General features: G+C 44.2%; 1 protein-coding gene and 1 pseudogene across 1 annotated transcript in view; both read right to left on the bottom strand.

Moving 5' to 3' along the window:
* B4GALNT3 (beta-1,4-N-acetyl-galactosaminyltransferase 3) overlaps nt 1–21148 on the bottom strand; it is a 919815-nt gene that overhangs the window by 834318 nt on the left and 64349 nt on the right. The gene's annotated exons all lie outside the window — the stretch shown is intronic.
* LOC147733945 (E3 SUMO-protein ligase KIAA1586-like) overlaps nt 19088–21148 on the bottom strand; it is a 47961-nt pseudogene continuing 45900 nt past the window's right edge.

Below are 21148 nucleotides of genomic sequence, written 5' to 3'. Positions count from 1 at the left end.
TGAGCAACAAAGGCCGACACTTCAACACACCGAAGTACCTAACTGACAAAGTGGAACTGTCCGGCGGTGGCAGATCATTTAGAAGCACCAGCACCTTACTGTTGAAACCTCAAAAATTTTGAAAAAAGTAAACATACAACCGATCCTTCTCCGGATTGGCACCTAGAATCTGGAACTCCCTGCTCCCCGATATCAGACTGATCCTTTCAATCATTTCATTCAAAAAAGAAGTCAAACTGCTTTTAATGTACAAATCTCTACTCTAAACCCTGTGACTCATTCTATGGATACTGATATGATGCAGGTCTCCGACCAGTGCTTGCACGCCGTCTGAGTACTGGTTTATAACTCACTGTCCCACTCTTGATTTGCAGCGGACAATGTCAGTGTTTATGTTTCTTGGTTATTTATTTTCTACTTATTGAACTATTTGTCAAGCCCTCGGATACCCTTCTAGGGCTAAGTTTGAGCTATACAAAACTTCATAAATAAAATAAATACCCGGCCCACCAAAGTTTAAAAATACTTAAAGAAGCAAAATTATCAAGAACTAGATTAAAAAAACGGTTGAAGACCGAGGACTACATAGAAGAAATAAAACATAATAATATAATATTATATTGGAATTAAACAAGACAAAGTTGTACCATTTTGTATATTTTAAGCTAAGCGAAAGCATTTCTAAACATGTGCAGACACCAGTTCTATAAAGCTGGTGATAAGTCACCTATGTGACTAAGGTCGATGGGGGTGGTTAAGGGATTATCCAGCAGAGATGCCCAATTGGCTGATCGCTTTTAGTTTTTTCTTCATGTTTTTGAGAGTAAGCAAGTGTAAACAGCTAATATCTACAAAAGGAAAATAACTTTTAAAATAAATTATATGCTACATGGAAACTAGCAAATGGGACATAAAACAAGTGGACAGGATCCCCCATAGATAAACGGGCGAGCAAACATCCTGATGCAATATATACTATCTGTAAATGCCTAATCGAATATGCTGAAAAGCAAACATGCATGTGTACTTAACCACAGCAGATATTGAAGAGAGACCTTATGACCAAGGAAAGGACTACTTGAGTATAAAAGGAAGGAGATGTTCAACTAGTCAAGCTAAAAGAACACATATTCTACCACCATATCGAGCTGGGGAACTATCAACTCCCGTGTGTTTACACCTCTGTCTGCATTTCCCTCTTGGTCCACGAGAAGTTCAATTCCTCTAAAGAGTCAAACTGCTGCAAAGCATCCGTTCCTCAATGGGCACAAACCTCTGACACTGTGGACTGGTCCTTTCGCCTGGTGACGCAGTTGGATTTGCATCCCTGGTATAGTAATGGCAGCCGATATGGAGATCTCAGAGGAGTTGAAGGGAAGGTTTCATATCAATGTTAAACCAAGGAAGGGTAAGATCCTGTGTGGCGCCACAGGGAAACAAGTCGGTATCAGAAACGCTCTCCTAGCCTCTGCTCCGCTTTCAAGATACAAGAGTTGTATTAGCAAATCACTAAACAGTATATTTAGAATAGGCGGTCAAACATATGAGGTGCTGGGGTGCACTGGAAGGCTTTCTCGTCTGTGGCTGCAGCAGAAATACTGTGCTTTTGTTACACACTTATACCCCTATCAAACATGAACCCTGGACCTTGCCTCTCAATGGACTGACAGCTCCTGGCAGTGTAATGTCCTTTCTGGATGGAGTTATCCCGACCACAGACTTGTATAATTGCGACCCGACAAAGATGATCAAGAGATCGCATTTAAGGTGGATATGAGAAATGGAGCACTAGCAGAGGGGCATAATGTGGTCCCAGCCAGACTGCCCATTCTGCATCTCTGGCATTTCCCCAGTGAGTTGAAGGCTAGCAGTCTGCTTTCAGAGCTGAACAGGCTGCTGTAACCCAATCATGCCCCTTGGCCTCATTCTAGTCGCAGCCTCCTGCAGTGTGATGCTGGCTTGAAGATTGTTGGCCGGGTTGATTTTGGTTTCCAGTTGGGTCCTTGATGCAGTGCAGATGCCAGTGTACAGGAGGATCACACCTCTTGTTCAAGCCAGGTTGGACCAATGCTATATTATCTTTCACCAGCCCTGAGCTCACTCGGTGCCAAGGAGATTAGCATTTTTTATTTTGTGAACAATTATCTAGATCTGAATAGAATATCGATCCTTAGGAGGACAGGTGTTTCCATTGACCTGAAAAGATGAGAACAAACCTGCACTATTCCAGTAAAACCCATATAGGTGCCAACTTTAAACTCCAATCTCTAGGTACCATCAGCCAAAAACAGACCCTCTCATGTTTAATGTACAGAATGGTGGCCCTGGTATAATAATGAAAGTGAAGGACAGGTGCGCAGAAAGTGAGGTATGCCCTGTTGTAGGATGTTTCGAGCGAAATCAAGTTGCAAGGACGGTTGCTTATGAAAGCACTTTCTACCATGACACGCCACACACTAACGTCTAACAGTACGTATTTTACAGCATTTTTAACATACAACCAACACGGCCGGATGTGCCCGGTGGTTGATGATCACATCAGTCGTCACTAGGGGGGTGCGGGGGTGCGGACCGCACTGGGTGACACCAAAACATGGGGTGACACCAATGAGCGGCGACCAGCGCAGATGCCATGTGAAGCTCTAATTATTGTATTCACCGATGCAGACTGTCACGCATTAGTTTACTTTAAATAATTCCTGCTAGCAACCACTGATTCTAGTTAAGAACGGTCTGTGTCATTTCCCCTTGTGAAACCTGGAGTCTCGCCTTGAGTGCCAGTGGCCATGCATGGTCTGATTGGTCAGAGGCACAGGCGGGTGTTTCTCCTTATCACGCACGCATGCGTCAAAGCGGCGCCATTCCTCCAGCTCTCATCCTGTGCGCGCCGGGGCCCGTGGCTGTCCCTGTTTGGAGCCAGTGCTTGCCCGGCCTCCTCCTTCCACGCACGGGTCACCAGGTCACTAGGCATGGGAAGATTCATGCCGTGAGGGTGTGCTGCTAACACATCCCTGATCCAAGGCAGTGTTTCATCACGGAACGTGCTGTTTGGTAAGTACAGTGCTGTTCATATTATCAGAAACAATTGCGTGATCGAGTCAGGTGCTTGCATTTTGTTCGTGGAGGGGTACGCACCAAAATGTAAAACAAGTGTTGCTACTAGTAAAATGAAAGTTTCCTGTGCTGATAAAAGGAGCGCATTAAAGTAAATGTTTGTGTGCATCAATCTGCTGAACGTGCACCTCTTTTGGAAGCACTAATCTGTTAATAACACTTCTCCCGAAGTAACATGAATTGTGAAGTCTCACTAATTCGTTTTTTCAAGACAAATGAACAAGTTATGCAAACTTTGTGTAGTTCCTTTCAATATTCCAACAGATGTAGTCTGTACTGAAAAAACACTATTTTATTCTATATGGTGTCAACATTACAGTTTGGGCCAGTGATATTTTCTCCCAGTTAGTAGCTTATTTTAGTATCTACACGCAAATCTGTTTTTAAGGGTGGGACTCCTGAGCCTTTAAACGTTCACTTTAACTACAAATATATTTATTATTGAGGTGCATTCTCAGAGTCTGTGTGAGCCTCAAGGCCCTATGAATTAGTCCCCTGCAAGACTGTGGAGTATTAACAAAATGTGAGTGTGCAAGAAACGTTAATAAAGATCTTGGACTGAGTTCAGCAGTGGACTGTAACTGAAGCTGTTTACTCTATGAAATATTGTTTTGCCCATAAAGCTTAGATTACTTTCAGATTAGTAAATTGAGTTTGTGTCAATAGTCTGTGCAGCTGGATTGCAAGGAGAAGTCTCCTGTTAGCGCCCTTCAATTTCTGTGCCTTTGTTGCAGTTTTAAGATCTCCTTTGAGTTTTTCATTGCTCATATGGGTGCAATTTCTGATATCTATATGTTTCCCTTGTCTTCACTGCTAGATTTTGCTCGCGAGAAAGTGTTACTCATAGTCGTTGAAATGTCACTCATAACTACCCTGAAATTATGAAAATGTCACACATAGCATTCTGAAACCTTGGCAGCTATGATCTGGTTACGCTGTGTTGGCTGCTGGACAAACTTTGCAGCCTCGCCTCTGCCATTATATGGGCCCTCCAGTCCTTTCAGTATTACCTTCTGGGTCGTTCCTTACGGTGGACTCTTGGCCCGATCGGCCAAGACTGGTAGGGGAGTACTGTAAGGAAAAAGCCTAAGGGGCTTGTGGCTGGAGCCCCGGGGGCACCAAGGAGTCCTGCTTCCTGGTCTCTTCCTCTGTTGCCGGTGTAATATGTCCGGTGCAGGGGGAGGAGGGACTTTATATTCCAATGTCCCGGGACTGCAGATGGGAACTCTGATGCAAGGAGGTGAAAGCAGGAGAGCAGAGAAGGACAACGCGAAGGAGGGCGCGGTAGCGGACGCCTCGGAGGAGAAAGCGGTGGGAGAACAACCAGCGCGACCAGAGGCCGGCGGATCCAGAAGGGACACCCTGACCAAGGACGTGGACGAACTGGAGGTCTGCAGGAGCCAGGATGACCACCTGGAAGGCGTGCTGGACGAGGCGGCCTTGGCTCCGTCACAGAGGAGGTCCATGGGGTAAGTGCTGAGGGGGTGACACCATGAGTTACCCGCACTGGGTGAGACCAACCCTAGTGACGCCACTGGATCACATTACCAACAGCACTCGCTAAGAAAAGGTACCAGGCTCACATCTTTTTTCTGGTATGCAATGGGCTTGCTTACTAACCTAGAAGATACAGGAGCAATTGACAACACCTTTCGGCTTAACCCTCAAGTACCAAAATCATACACCCACAGCTCAACGAACAAGACATAACAACCTAAACGAGAATACAATTAGACAATATAGGTAACACCTTACCACTAGATCAATATAACCATTCATGGTCCTGTCTCCTCATCAGTCTCTTTGGTAGAGTCCAATAAATTAACATTGATGCAGTACAGGGGTGTTCATTAAGTATTGTACAGTATGAGCATCCGTTTATGCTTGCATTTCTGATTAGTTATACTTGCCTATGATAAATTTTCTGATTAGGTTATACAATGCATAGTGGGTATAATAAGCATTCTACATAAGGGGCCCAGCATATAAAGTAAGCAATAACAATCGTCGTAAAATGGCTATGTATCACGTTGACAACCTCCAGCCCACATGAGATTTATGTGGCCACGAGCGTCCATGTTAAACAGTAGAAAATGGCCGTGGATCATGCAGACATACATCGAACAAGTGAACTCGGGGGTAATAACAAAGTAGGATATTATGAATCATGAAGTAACAAGATGGTGGTTGGCACCAGACTAGCACGGCCACAATAATGTGAGGCATAAACATCACCATCATTTACAAAAACACAGGCCAGCTGAAGTAAATAATGACAAATCTACAGGCAGCGGGAAGATATGTTTGTAACCACTTTTGGGGCAGGGCTTTTAAAGTGAAACCATAATTCCGTACAAGATATTTTTGAAAAGGACAAAGAAGGAGGATTGCAAACTTTGGACAAGGCCCAGAATTTCTAAACTGAATAACGGATGAATGGATAACTGCATACAATGGAACAACTGGAGCCGCTGGAGGCCAAGCAGAATATGCGATTTTAAACGGAGAATACGCGGAGAGTAGATGTGCCCGACGGCAACCTAAGTTCACGTTCTCCTTCATGCTGGAAAAATGAATAACCAAAGCCTTCATCCGAAAAACAAACATGTTTTCAGGGACTATTAGTGGAAAAATGTCCCAGTCTTTTTTTCTGCATAATTTCTAGGTCAAGCTTCTGTGTGTACAGTGAAGGCGAGGGGTGGGAACGCTCCCTGGGCTGGGGGAGAGTGCCCTGGCATGCTTTTAAAGGCAACAACTTTACTCTAAACAAGATGCCCAGCCCCGGGCGCTCTGCTTACACCAAACAAAGTAGCTATGGAGGGGGCGGTGTCTCTGGGAGCAGCACATCTGGGCACGGGTCGGCGAGGTTTGGTACCTCGGGGTGCTCACCCCACTTCTCTGAAAGAACATTCTTGAGTCTGGCCCGCCAAGACAAACACCTCGGTAACACGGCACGCCGGTAACACGGCACGCCAGGAACACGGTCCAGAGGCATCACCTGCCGGCGCATGCGCACGTCTTCAAAGCGGGCCTCGGTAATGAGCTTCTGATGTGGTGGTGACACACGCTTTCCGTGACAGGCTAGTTATCGTCTCTCTCCCTCACGTGACTTAACACTAGCACTAGCAGATGAAATAACTTCAAAGCAGCAGAGCTGCGTTGTTCTGCTGGAACGGTCTTTGAACAGTGGAACCCAACATCCACATATCCACCAAAACAGCACTGGGGCCGTCTCTAGGGCGGTGCGATCGGTACCACCGCACCGGGCGCTGTGGTATTCCATATAAAGTGATTTAAAAGCACCTGCAGCAGCGTTCCTTGCCTCCAGCAATTTGCAGGCAACAATAAACATGTCAAGAAAACTCTGGTGATTAATGGTAGCCTGCTAGGGATCAATCGATTGAGTGGATGTTTTTACTCATAAAGTAGTGCAGAAGGTTAATATGCCTGCTGCTAGGCACATGCACCCTGCAGATCACAGAAGCGCATATAATGTAAATAGCTCAGTAGGTTATTGCTTTTGTGGGAGTTAACCTTTTGTTACTTGCAATTTATAAATTAAAATCCTAATATATAACTGTAATGAGAGAGCTGCGTGGAAACTGCACGGTGTAGGTTAAAGCGTTGATTTCTCCCCCAGTCTTTCATTATCCTAAAATTGAAAAAAAAAGGTATATTTGGGTAGAAATCTGTGGTGTAGCAATGGGGGAGCGGTCCACCCCGGGTGGCACGAGTTTTGGGGGTGGCGGCCTCCCACCTTTATCTGCGGGCATCATAGGAATCTGCATTGGTAAGTGAGTGAATTCATGGAGAAGGCGGTCATTGGGGGGCACCAACAAACATACTCACACTGGGACCAACAGCACTGCATGCTAGCTGATGACGTGGAAAAAAAAAATCGCAATTTATTTCTTCTGAATTTACAAGCTCAGGAATGCTGGTGGCAGTTTATAAAGTGATGTCATTTTATCAAAATAACAAGGGTGGTGGGCAGCAGAGGCGCAACTAGAGGCAAATTTCGGGGGGGGGGGGCTACAAAAATATTTCGGGGGAGGGCTGATTCTTCCTGATTCTGAGTGGAGATGCAGGGGCTCTAAGAAGGGGGGGAAACACAACAAACACTCGTTAACAAGCAAATGGTCTTTTAAAGACCTGTGAAGTACTCAGGTGCAGCTGTGTGTGTGCCCGGGAAGCTGTCTCAGCCCGGGCTGCTACACATGATTGGGGGCTGAAGCCCTTTGAGCCCAATGGGCGTTGCAAGCCTGGTGGGCAGTGCTAGATTTCACAAAATGTAATACAGACCCTTAAATTGGGAGTAAAGGTGTGGCAACCAAAAGTGTGTGGAGTCCGGAGGGGTGGAGTCATAAAAAGTAGACGGACAGTAAACATATACATTTGTTTTTAAAACTCTGCCACAAAGAAACTGGCAACAAAGACAACCGTGAGAGTAACTGCGTTGTGGCTTAATTGATTGCATTTTAAAATATCTGGTAGAGTCAAAGTATCTGCTGCTGAGATTTTAGAGTACCCATCAAATCTCACCGGATAGGAATAATGCCAAGATAACTTTACTGGCTAATGCACCTGCTGGAGAGATCTGTATTTTGCCTAATCACAATTTTGACTCAAAGGAGAATTGAGATAACTGTGTCTCCTGCAAAGCACCATCATGTAATATGCAGATCCTAGATTTTTAGGTTGAGCCTGAGCAGCGCATGCCCTGCTCTGCGGGCCATGCTGTTTTGAGTTAGGGACTTGAAGCTCCGCCCACTCTCAGCCTACATTTTTCATTGGCTTCTGTCATTGCCCACTGAAAACTGTGGCTTTGCATTGTTTAAAAGGCTTAGTAGTCCCTGCTTTGTACTGCCTTGTCTTATTTTGTAACTTCCCATGGCGACACCCCCTGCTACCTGTGTTGTTGCTCGGAAGGCTTTAATACAGCCTCCGAGCACTATTTTTTCAAACAGCGTTGTCCTGCCTGTGACATGCTCTTTCCTAACGCTTTAAAATTTTTCATAGCGCGTATTTGCAATACAATAGGTCTCGCATTTGTAAGAGTTTAAGCTATTGGCATTGTAAATAACAATGCCTTTTATTTATCGGTTTTAAAAATAAGCACATAAATAAAAGGCACTGTCATTTACCATGCCAATAGCTCAAACTTTCATAAATGCAAGACCTATTACATTGCCTCGTCTCTAACAAAGGAGCATAAATACCTGATGGAGGTGCACCAAAGGTAAGTGCTGTCTGTCCCCGCCTTTACACCGTCCAAATGACAGCTCAATCTGAAGCAACCTTTGGCTCTTAGACATATTCCAGCAACCAAGATGAGCCCTTCTAATTGGATTAAACCTTTTGCTACTGCCAGTCCCGATCTCCACTCCAGCTCAGTCTCTTAAGCCAACCACTGCTTATGACGAGGACCACCGCTCTTTTACACAAAAGCGCTATCATGGACTGGCTTTACTAAACATCTGCTCTTTCATAAAGCATGCCTTCTGGGTGAGTCATGTCAGCTGGTTCAGAGGCACAAGTCCCCTTTTTTCCGTCAACATCGCAGGGTGAATATACTGCCACACTGTCCCTCCAGAGCATCTCCCTATGGCACCTCTGGTTAACTGCCAAAATGTTTTGAACGACTCTACATCAGAAACTGACTTTTGATGGACTCTCATCCCTACATTACAAAGCATGTGAAAGAACCCATGATGACAGTTTCTTGTAAAGGTGCGACCATCTCGCCATACAAACTCTTCATGCTTTTGGGCCCTAAGGGGAGCCCTATGTATTGTATCCTAGCAAGAAGATTAGATAAAACCAATCTTTGAGAACTGTCTATTGAAAGCCTTCTCTAAATGAAGTCACTCAGACTCTCCGCCCCGTACAGTTGTCACTCTAAAACTAGGCTCTATAAATCATGTCCTCTCGTATGTCACCATCTTCGCCTGTTTCAGGACCCTTCCCTAACCTGCCATCAAGTCTACACATAAGATGATGGACAGAGCACTGAAACTTTTCAGACACTCACCCCCAGACAATATTAGATCTGGGTTGAATTCATCATCATTCTGCTCACTTTGCCACCCCAATTCAGAGCAGCCATAAGCAAATCACTCTTGACCCCGTTTCTCGTGGGAACAGTCCAGCCCGAACTGCCAAGCCAGGTCTTCCCTGGACCGGAAACTAGCATCCTGGGACCGGTTTCAGGGTAACATTCCTCATCAGCAAGGGTAGCTTGAATCTAGTGGCAAAGTGAGCAAGGGACCCACGTCTGGGCATACCCTGTAGCAGCACACTGGCTGTGTGTCATGACTTGGTAAGGTCTGGTGTGTGCTCTCCTCTAACTCCCCTTGGAAGTATAGAGGCAGGGACACAGTATGCCGTGAGCTGCTGAGTGAGCAATGAGACATTTACGCAGCAGCACTCATGATAGAGGCAAAGTTGACTACCTTGTTTCTTGGTTTTAAGTGTTACATTGCAATAAGTTAATACAATTCCAGTTGTATAATCAGTTTGTCTCTGTGTTCTTTTCAACCAGACAGTAAAGGTCTTCAGGCATGCCGGGGAGGGCAGTAGTAGAGGCTTAGACGTGCCAGATCACACGGTGCCACTATGAGTCACACAATATCGGCACACTTCACAGGGTCACCTAGCGAAGAGCCGATATCAGAGGCTGAGCTGGAAAACCTTTCACAGAGTGGGTTACTGGCATGTGTGTGGAACTCTACACTAAGGAAATCTATTACAGATTTAAAAACCTTGCTATAGGAGGTGACTTCAGAAGCCTTTGTGTTTTTGGCGTGGGAAAGAGTGGCCAGTCTCCCTCCCTTTGGTCTTGGCCCATCCAATGTTCCTCCATATCAGCTCAAGCGGTGACACCTTAAAACAACACCCTATATTGAGGCCCCACCCGCTTTAATGTCCCTCCAAGGCCTATCAGGCTGTGATTACTTAAAAGCACCGCCACATCTCCAAACCACGACTCCTTTCACACAGTAAGGACGTTTTCCAAGTTGGTAGATCTGGAGGCAATACCCTTTTACCAGTTAAACGGTGAGGGGCAGTGAGAAAGCCTAGAAGTGTGAAATGCACAAGTCAACACGGCCATGTGTTTTTGCAATAGATGGGCAGGAAAGTTGTGAGGAATAAAACATCAGTGGCTCTTTCCACTTCGACATCACCTAAAATCATTTAATTTACCTCGCTTCCTTTCCTCACCTCTCTCATCTATTTTCCTCTCGTTTCTCCACCCTCAACTCTTTTTTTCACCTCTCAGGCCCCCAGATTTCTCAGTTTCCTTCTTCCCCTGCTTGGCGAAGAAACAACTTGACACATTACCAGGGCGGCGCAGCCAAACATAAGACACTTTTTCCGACACATGGACAGTTTTAGGCGCTAAAAACACCCAAAGCAAACGAGCCTGCTGGTTTTCATTTCTTCCTCCAGAAGAAAACAAGCGTCTCTGTAAGTGAGGGTGTATGCCGCAGAAGACAAGGCAGTTCTTGTGTGCACCAGCTGTTTCCGTTCTCTGGCCACCATAAACTTGTGAGAGGCTTCTAAGCCGAGGGTGCACGCATTCTTTCTGCACACGGACAGCAACCCTAATCTGAGGGGTCGTAACAGGGTCAGTAGAAAATAGTAATAAAGAGCAAGTTTACTTTTTTCGTTTCCAGTCCTTAATTTGTGCAGGTGGTTGACTCCAGCATTCATCTTCGGGCAGGGCTCAAGTCCTTAAAAACAGACGCAGGGGACTCACCAAGTTAGGCAGAATGGGTGTGACATCACCTTGCCGGACATGGCTGCGTGTGACATCACAGAACAAGACATCACATGTGGCATCACAGTAAGTGGCATTACAAGCCATGGCATCACAGGAAGTGGCATTACAAGCCATGACCTCGCAGGAAGTTGCATCTGATCTTAAGACCTCACATTTGTTTAGCAGGTCTATCGTGAGTACATTTGAGCGCATTACAATATTTAACAAATTAGATTTTGCATTGGGTTGTGCCAAAATATTGACGCAACCCTGACACAAAATCTGGGCCTCAATTTTATACATAAACCTGCCACTAAGAAATTGGCAACATGGTGAAACGTGGCAGTAAATCTGTTCTGCTTAATTGGTTGCAATGTCTAGATTTAAAATATCTTGTGGAGTTAAGGCACTTGCTACAGAGATCTTCGTGCGCCAGTTAAATCTCAGTGACTGATCATAATAGTAAGATAACTCTAGAGGATAGCGTATTTGCTGGAGAGAGCTGGGTTTCACCTCGTCCTAGTTTTGAATCAAAGTAAGAGAGAGGATTAATATGTCTCCTGCAAAACACATTATGTAATACGCAGATGACAGATTTTTATTTTATGTAAATTGGTAAGTGGGTTACTGCTCTTAAGACCGAGATACTTTCGTTACTTGCATTTCATAAATTGTCATCCTTCTAATATAGCACAGTGAGGTATGAAGAACATGGGGTTCCAACAACTTGTAACCTTTGCTGTCTTATGTACCACACCCTTTATACTGATGTACACACGAGTTATTGTCAATGTATAATCTGTACGTGTGATGTAAAGTGCTCTGACACCCTGCAATGGGATGAGTAGCGGCACTGCTAATCCCAATGCAGGTGTCAGTGAGCTTTACATCAAAACAGACACAGATAACAATTGAAATACCACTACTTGGTTTTATTTATTTTATAGCGCTTTAGCACTACCGTAGTGCTAAAGCACTATAAAAGAATTAAAACAAAATAATGGTATTTAAATTGTTGTTTGTGTAAATACTGGGGCGACCAAGCATCCAAAATTCTTATAGTGCATAGCTCTTATATACAGGGTCTGAACAAAGTCAAAAGCATGTCCAACTTTCAAGTACCTGTGAAGTAATAAGCTGTGAGCCTTTATTTCCCCTTCATTGCATCTAGGTGTGAGGCGCTTCCAGGCAGGATACTCCAACAAATAGAGGCCTAATGGCCCCTTAAACCCAGCGTTTGTTATGGGCAAAGCTGTAATCTGATAGGCCCCTTCCCTGACTGCACTTTGCCGCTCGGAACAAAAGCAGGCACAGTGCAGGTGTTGCTGTAAGTGCCCTGGTGTCAGAAAGTTACACCGGGACGATATGGTAGGGAGTCGCTGATGTCCCAGGAGTACTTACCATTACCTAAACACCCCAACGTCTTTTTAAAAAACATTTTTTATTGACAGCACAGAGTGAAAAAAAATAGCAAAAACATTGCTAATATACCAATAATATCTATACAAAAAGATATACAAAATGGCAAGAAGAATACAAAATACAGAAAATATACAATGTGAGATAAACAATTCAAACCATTTTAAAAGTATTCATATGCACACACAGATTTTAAATAAAGTTGGCCCAAATTTTCTCAAATTTAAGCAAGGACCTGGTACCCCTAATTCGGGCTATACCTGCTTCCATGCTATGGATTTCATTGACCAGAGCCCACCATTGCATAATATGTGGCGGCTGTGGCGATATCCATTCCCTAGCTATCGTAAGTTTAGCACAGGAAGGTAAAATAGTAATTAGAGCCTGTTGCGGTAAGGTAGTACTATGTATATCTAGAAGTACAGTAGAGGCAGAAAGCAATGGTGACCTTGCTAGTTTTAGTTTCAGCACTTTGTCCAAGTTAAGCCAAAAATCGTTCAGTAGCGGGCAGGAAAAAAGTTTATGTTCTATATTAACGCCCACCACATCACATTTCGGGCATTTGGTACGCTCAGAGTATTGCACATTTGAAGACCATTTAAGAATCACTTCCGGGGTATATTAAAGCAAACAGACCGTTTTAAATTGTTGTAATCGTAAGCTGGCAGATTGTACCAAATTATTGATTTTTGAGAGAGAATGAGTGATCTGTTCTGGATGAATCGTCAGTCCCAATTTAGAGCTCCATTTCTCTGCTAATTTAGAACAATCGTATTTTGCATAGGATATTAGGCAGCTATAGCCAGTAGTTATTACTGATTTAGTCTTAGATGAATAGAGGCATTCCCAAATATCAGAGTCCGAGATTGTTAGAATTTTCATTTTGCGGATCAAGAAATCATGTATCTGAATATATTTAAACCTCATAGGCTCTGTAAGATGGTATACAGTTTTTAATATCTCAAATTCTAAAAAACCGTTGGTACCATACAAATCCCCCAAAGTAGCAATACCATGGGTTGCCCACACATTAGCCCTGCTATCGTTAAATATCCCCGTGAGTCCTGGGTTACCCCAGAGACGTAGTTTAATATGAAAAAAGGAGGTCTTACAAAAGCGTAAAATACAGAACCAAATCTTAGCAATATCTCGAGCAGTCTTAAATTTGACTCTTTTGTCAAAATTTGGGTCATTCAATCTAAACAAAAACATGTTTGCATCAGAGTTCAGCATAATGGTATGAAAAAACAATGTTTTGAATCGAAATTAAGCAGGGAACGAAGTAGGTCGATAAAGGTAGCCCAAAAATAAAATTTAAAGTCTGGAAAGTTAAGTCCTCCCATATCTGTAGGCCCTTTTAAAGAAGATAAGCTTTTTCGTGCTTTCCGGTAACCCCAGATGAAACTACTGAAAATTCCGTCGAGTTTCTTAAAAAAATTATTATTAAGTGCCAACAGAATAGAACGAAAAAGATAAAGAAACTTGGGAAGAATTTTCATCTTGAATAGGTTTATTCTGCTTATGATATTTAGTGGTAATTTGTGCCATTTTTAAGGAGCAGCTTGGTTGATTTAATAAGCACATCATAATTTTTAACCCTAAATAGTTAGCAGCCTGACATATCCCCAAAGTTACCCTCATAGGTTTATAATTAGCCACTATCTGGGTTTTGTTCACATTTAATTTATAGCCTGAAATATTGCCAAATTTTTCTGCTTCGACCATGATGCCCTCTAGTGCTGATGTGACGTTGGAGGAGTATATTGCAATGTCGTCCGCATATGCAGTGATTTTCAAGCAATGGGATCCTAGGCAAAATGGAACTATCCTAGGTTGAACAAGGAGTGCCTGCAGGAATGGCTCCATGGACAGGGCAAAGAGCAGGGGTGACAACGGGCACCCCTGCCCAGTGCCCCGTGCAATTGAAAAAGCAGAGGACATCATACCTAAATAGCTAATTTTAGCCATGGGTTTATCGTACAGAGCCCGAATCCAGCTGACCAAGTTGCCTCTAAAGCCAATAAAAGACAGCACAGACCAGAGATAGTCCCACCCCACTCGGTCAAAAGCCTTTTCGGCATCTAATAGGATCCTGCCGAGTGGGGAGGTTTCTGTCTCGGCTATGTCGAAGGCTGTGATAGCTGTGTTAATATGGGTCGTAGTGTCCCTACCCAGGACAAATCCATGTTGCTGTTCGCTAACAATCCAGGGGATGACCACGGCCAACCTGTTTGCTAAAACTTTAGCGAAAACATTTGCATCTGAATTAATCAAAGAGATTGGCCTATACGACCCACATTCCTCAGCTGGTTTACCCTTTTTTAAGAAAAAGAATATTTTCGTTGTGTTCCAAGATATCGGGGCCTTCCCCGTTGCCCCGATATGTTGTATACCTAGAAGTAAAAGGGGGGATTAATTCATCCATACAGATTTTATATAATTCCATCGGAATTGAAACCTCCCCTGAGGCCTTCCCTTTAGGTAAAGATAAAATAGCCTGCCTTAATTCTATCTCTGTAATATCATCCGACAAATGTTCTAAGCCAGACAGATTGCGTTTTTCCTTAAAGTTATTTTCCAAATATTCTAAAATATCAGATGTAAGTGGTTGGCTCTCTGGGGTATAAAGAGTGTTATAATACTCCGTAAATTGAGTCAATATCTGCGTCGGTTGATTATAGATAATTTGATTCGCACCTTTTATACATTTAATACGGGTCTGAGCTCTATCATCTGCCACTTGATAGGCCAGTAGCTTGCCAATTTTATCCCCCCTTCATAATACTGAATTTTAGTCTTATGCAATTTAGCACAGCTTTTTTCAATAAAGGTTGTCTTAAGGTTAGATTTTAATGTTCCGAGTGTAAGCTTTATTTCAATGATATTGGTGGAGCACAAACGAAGCGAGTCAGCCAGTAGAATTTCATATTCCCTAATATCTGCTGTTAGTTTACTATTAGTTTTACGACGTTCAGAATTCTGTTTATAAATATATTGTTGTGCATGGCCTCTAATACTGGCCTTAAGAGTGTCCCAAACACAAATGTGGGAGGCCGTATGAAGATTTGTTTTAATAAATTCCCTCAGATGCACCTTGAGCTGAGAAATATAGGTCAGATCGGTCAGTAGATAACGGGGGAATGAAAACAATCTCAGAGTATTTTGGCACTCAGAATAACTATAGGTAAGTAAAATAAGGTTCTGATCCGAGGACACCCTGGGGCAGATTTCCATAGAGCTATTCTGGATTATTTGATCCGTAGCCCATGCCATGTCAATGCGTGAACAAAGTTTGTGAGGGGCTGAGTAGAACGTATAGCCGGGTATGTCTGGATAAAGAGCGCCATACATCTTTAACATTATGTACTCTATTGATATCTAGAATAGCAGCCCTTACTTTATGCATACATCATCAAAAATAAAAGCTTCATCCGTATTAGGGCCATAGATTCCACAGAGAACATATTTATGATTACCAATACAAACTTGCGCTATCACCCAACGACCCAGTTTATCAGTACCAGATTTGATCATATCAATTCTATATCTTTTGTCTTTTAATATAGCAACTCCCCTAAGCGAGGTCTGTTGAGAAGAACAAGCTACAACTTCATAGCCCAGCTGGTTAAGTAGCTTTCAAGCTTTATAAGAAATGTGTGTCTCTGATAAAAAAATTAGCTGAGGATTGTACAACCTTAATTCTTCAGAAATAAGTCTTCTTTTGTTCTTGCTATTTAGGCCCGATACGTTCCACGCTAGGCACTTTAATACATGCATTTTAATTGATAATTTAAACCGGCTTTGCCATACTGTACATATTTGAGCAAAAAGCCTAATAACAAACAACAAAATCTTCCTTTCAGATTTAAACCTTCCACACAAAGTGCCGTCTTTTTGAATTTTTTAACCCTACCCCAAATAGCTACCCCTTGGAGAACCTGGGCCCACTCCCCTCCCCCCTCCTCCCTCAACCCAGAACCTGAGGGAGCCCCCTCCGTGACTGCTGCCGTTGAATGGGCAGCTAAAACACAGCGGCATCGGAGCCCCGAGACCAATTGCCTTTCTTTTACAAACCTCAACAAAATAAGAAAAAGAAGTACTTTAATTGTTGCTCCCCCCAAACTAAGAAAGTCAGAATTTTAGCTCAGAGCTTAGCTCAATTTAGACAACATTATCTCTGCCTCCTTCTCATCCGAGAAGTAATAGGTATGAGCTCCTTTAATGACTTTTAAACGAGCTAGTTCTTGCAGAAAAGCTTGTCCCCCAATAGCTTTAAAGGGGTCTATACATTTTTTTAATCTCCACCTCCTATCCATTGTAGGTTTGCTCAGATCTGAGCGTACAAATAAAGACATATTCTCAAACTTGATAGGAGAGTTTGGGCGTGCTTTTAAAGCTACTGCCTCCCTTACGAGAACATTTCCAAAATAAATAATAAAAGGCCTTGGGTATTTACTTTCCCTATTCTTCTGAAATGGGGGGAAGGCGATGCACTCTCTGGACCTGAGAGTCCCAATCCCAATCAGCTAAATCAGGTAAGGCTTTGTTTAATAATTTCACCATGTAAGTCCTTGCGTCCGACCTCTCAACCCCCTCCGGAATACCAAAGAGTCTCAGATTTGATCGACGTTGGCGGTTCTCCAAGTCCTCGACTTTCAGCTGTAAAGCGAGGATCTGGCTCTCATGGTCATTCAGAGCTGTTTCAGTGTGAGCTGCACTCTCTTCGATACCAACAACTCTTTACTGAAGAACCTCTATTTCCTGTGACATCCCACCTAGCTTGGATGTCATTTCTGTCAGTGACTTCTGAAGCTTAGTATTGTCTCCCCGTAGTTGCAAAAAGTGTTCCTGCGCCTCAGCACGGTGACTAGTTAAAGTGTGTAGAATAACCTCAAAAGGGGACATTTCAGAGCCACGTTTCTCCGTGTTATCTGACGAGATGTTGTAAGGGGAGTCCGGGTTATCAGAGGGCATGCATGTCAATAAGCCAGGACCAAGGCTAGATGTTTCAAGCCTCACAGTAGGACTAGGTAGCGGGCAGTATCTGTATCCACAGCTGGAGCAGAGGGAGTTGGGGGGTATAGGTGGCCCCGCACTGTTTTTCTGAGATTCGTCAGCAGGAAGAGTGGAGCCCGACAATCGAAGGGTCATATTTTTCACTAGTCCCTTGGCCTGAATCCACTTTCTAAGAGGACTTTTATCCAAATTTATATTTTTTTTCATAGCTGAAGCGGTGTTACTCAAGGATAGGCCCTCTGCTGGTGATCTTTTACCTTTCTTGCTTTTGGCCTTTTTCTTTTGTTCAGCTTTGCTCCTCCGATCCGCCATATATTTGGCTGTGGAGGCTCTAACCCCCGTCCCATGATCCTCTCCCTCCTCTGTCTCCTCGTATTCCGAGTCCTTATGAGAGCTGCCTCCTGCCCCTTCGCCTCCACCTTCGTTTCCATCATCACCATCCTGATCCCCCTCCCCCACTATGGGACTTGTTACAGTCACAGTCATAGTAGCTGAACTGGCACGGTTTTCCCCAGTAGGAGATCCTGAGCGGTTCTCAGAGTCCAATTCCAATTCCGGCTCCCCAGGTTTTGTTGCTTCTTGAGGAGTATGGTCCGAGCCCCCTCTTAGCTCTTCTCTTTCTGCTTGTGCTGACATGCTAATAAGATTGATTTTGTCAGATGGTGGGGTACGATGGATTCCTTCTTGTTCCTTTTCAAAATCTATAGGAACTCTCAGTTTTTTTTCTGAAATACTCTATAACACCCCAAAGTCACAACAATGCAATGAGCCCATTTCTTATTTCTTCGTTAGGGGGTCGTAAGACCCCTGGCTGTATTTACTATTTTGCACACAATAAAAACATGTTCCTATAACATTTTTTACACTGTAACCACATTATTTACATCTTGTTTATAAGTGAGACCTAGCCTTAACAGAGACTCTAGTATATGGGAATCACCTAACCATAACTATTCTGTTTCTGTGCAACCAACAAAATCTTCCAGAACCATTCCAAGTGAGATCAAGACTGGCTCTTTGCCCCTTCTTTTCCCCCTCCTCCGTCACAAAGGATGGGGGCCCTCCTTATGGGAAGGTCCCATCTTCCCTCTCCCATTCATACTGGAAGGTCTCACACCTTGGACGTTTTTGCGCAGGGGGCCCGGCTGCCCTTAGGATACCTACCGCAGGAACCCCCTAAACCAAGGTTCCTCGTCTCCCAAAGGCTAGTGCCCAAATGTGCCAGTGGCTGATAGGTAAGGACTGCATGTCGGTGACCGTCCAGAACTTCCTGCACCGCTACCTCCTCCTTTCGAGTGCAGCACCCCTTGTAGGGTCCAGACACGTAGATGTAAATTTGGTATAAAAAAGGATGCTGTAAAAGAGGCCGAAGTGTCCCCCCCAATCTTGACCTCACCCGCCCACTTAAAAAGGAGAATTCAAGAGAATTCAATACATTGACTGCTTAGAAAAGAACAAAACATAGGGGGTGTAGTGGGACGTATATTGATTACATCGCGCGGCGGTCCCCGCGATGTATATCCACTGTTCATCCTCACGCATTCTGGGCGATACACTTTATGTATTGTTTTAAATGTATTGCTCACACATGGAGGGTTCGTCCTACAGGATTCTTGGTTGACAGTTAGTCACCCCTGGGTTTCCTGTGGATCGGACGCTTCATGTGACAGGTGGAGTTATTTCTACATTAAACTTGATCTTCATCTCGATTGAGTTTACTTTCCATTATTTGCATTCAACAGGGGGTTAAACATTATATTACATACAATACCTACCTCATGATAAAATCACTAGAAAAGAAAATACATAGTCATCACCAAATTCCTCACTGCCCAGACACCCGCAAGCACCCCCTTCGGCACCCTGCTCTGGGGATGGTGAAATCGCTCCAGTCCGTGCAGCTCCTGGCAGGGCAATGCCCAGTGAGGGGGCCCACTTGCAGCCAGCAGCGCATGGGTGTTGCGGGGGGAGGGGCCTGGAGCACAGCAACCGCGTCCACTCACAGCTGCAAGCAGGAACCAAGGGACCTGCGTGCCGCCATTAAAATAGGTGCGGGATCTAGCTGTGCTGCCCCAGAAGCACTTTAATGCTTCTGGGGCAGGGCCTGCCCCGGTCCAATCATCGCTGACATTGCCTCTAGGAAGCCCGGGGTGACCATGCCCCGGCCTCGTGGATGGCCGCTGGATCCCCACTATATTGTTGGCTCTCCCAAGGAGGGGAGAGCCTCTCTTAGTTCAGCATATTTAGAGTAGTAGGAAAGGACTGTGTCACTCCGCTGAAAGCGGGCAGTTTTACAGCAGGGTAGACCGCGTTTACCCTCTGAAAATAGAGGGTAGACTATGTCTACCCTCGACTCAAGCCCTGTCTTTGGGGACCTGGGATTATTTATTTTTATATTCATTCAGACTTTGGCCATGAGCAAAGGATCGAAAGGCAGGAAAAGGGAACAAGAAGAAGGAAAAAAAAAAAAAGATAGGATAGCAGTGACAAGGGGGGAGATTTGGGGTGAAAAAGATCCTGCAAATATGAGACAGGAAGAGTATGGCGGTGGATAAAAGATGCATGACGTGGAATCAAGACTATGTAGCCTTCACATTTCACAACTTCTGAATACTGTCGGAAGAGACTCTGAAGAAAACATTTTGGCCCTTATATTGATGTTTTAAAAAAAAAAAAAAATTTTAAGTTAGCCTTGACCATCCCCATGACATTTGTGTGCCATAGGGGTTACAGGTTGGACGAGTCAACCATGTGAATACTCCGGGAGTCAAAGCGTACAGGAGGTCACTTCCGCTACCCTTGTGATGTTGGTGAATTGAGGTCCATGCGTCTGCAAGGGTAAAGGTCGGTACTCTACCAGAAAATTGATGGGGGATACGGAGCCAAAGGAGATGGGAGGCCAGATGGTGATACCAAGATGCTCCAACACAGGCAGCTAGTCGAACTGATGGTTAGGTCTGTAGAAGACCCCCTCCCCCACCCCGATTTTCAGAAAATTGAGGTGGGAGGCACTTTTTTAGTAAGTAAGTCGATTTTAAGTACATGGCATGTATCCCTGCCCCCAAGTTAGACACCACCACCCATATTTCGATATGGATATTATATTTGGATTTCTATTTTAGAACAAATGGTGTCCAATTTATGTCACCTAAAGATCTACACTTCCTACTCAAGGAGTCTGGCATCAACCTCACAATGTTGTCATGTTTAATCAAGATGAAATACAAAGCTTCAACTCCAGTTCTCCCATTTTTGGTTGTATCTACTGCCCCCTCACCGGGGTCATAATTTTGAAATGTTTATTTGAACAAAGCAAGGCTGGACTGGTCTTTTGTTCCACCAGGCATTTCCGCAATGAGTGTGTGCTTGGAGGCTGGTTTTGAAAGCCTAGGTCCACTGCACATTCATCTATCACTTTCTACAGCTGCCCAAGGTCAGTTGCAGCAGGCAGAAGGGGCTTCAAGCGGGAGAGAGATGAGACGGAGCGAGACAGAGAGGTATAGAGCGAGAGATCACTCAATGAGAGCAGAGAAGGGGAGTGAGTGTATGGCTGGAAAGAGGGAGACAAAGGAGTGGGGCTGGTTTGAGCATTTGTACCAGGGCTGCTTTTGGTTCCCCAGTATGGCCATGATACAACGGATGTGAAAGTTGAACTCAAAATATCTTTACATGCTTAGGACTGAGCAGTTCTCAAAAAAATTTCACAATGCCCCTTATGTGTTCCTAAAGTATTCATTAATTCTTACGTATTGACTCAATCTGTCAGCGTCAGGGCAGAAATCTTTGTTTCATGCTACCTAACTCAGGGCCCCTGTGGTTCCACTGGGATTATAGGTC

This window comes from Lissotriton vulgaris, chromosome 1_2 (genome assembly GCF_964263255.1).
Source record: "Lissotriton vulgaris chromosome 1_2, aLisVul1.2, whole genome shotgun sequence".
Classification (NCBI taxonomy): Eukaryota; Metazoa; Chordata; class Amphibia; order Caudata; family Salamandridae; genus Lissotriton; species Lissotriton vulgaris.
This window is presented reverse-complemented; position numbering and strand designations above follow the sequence as displayed.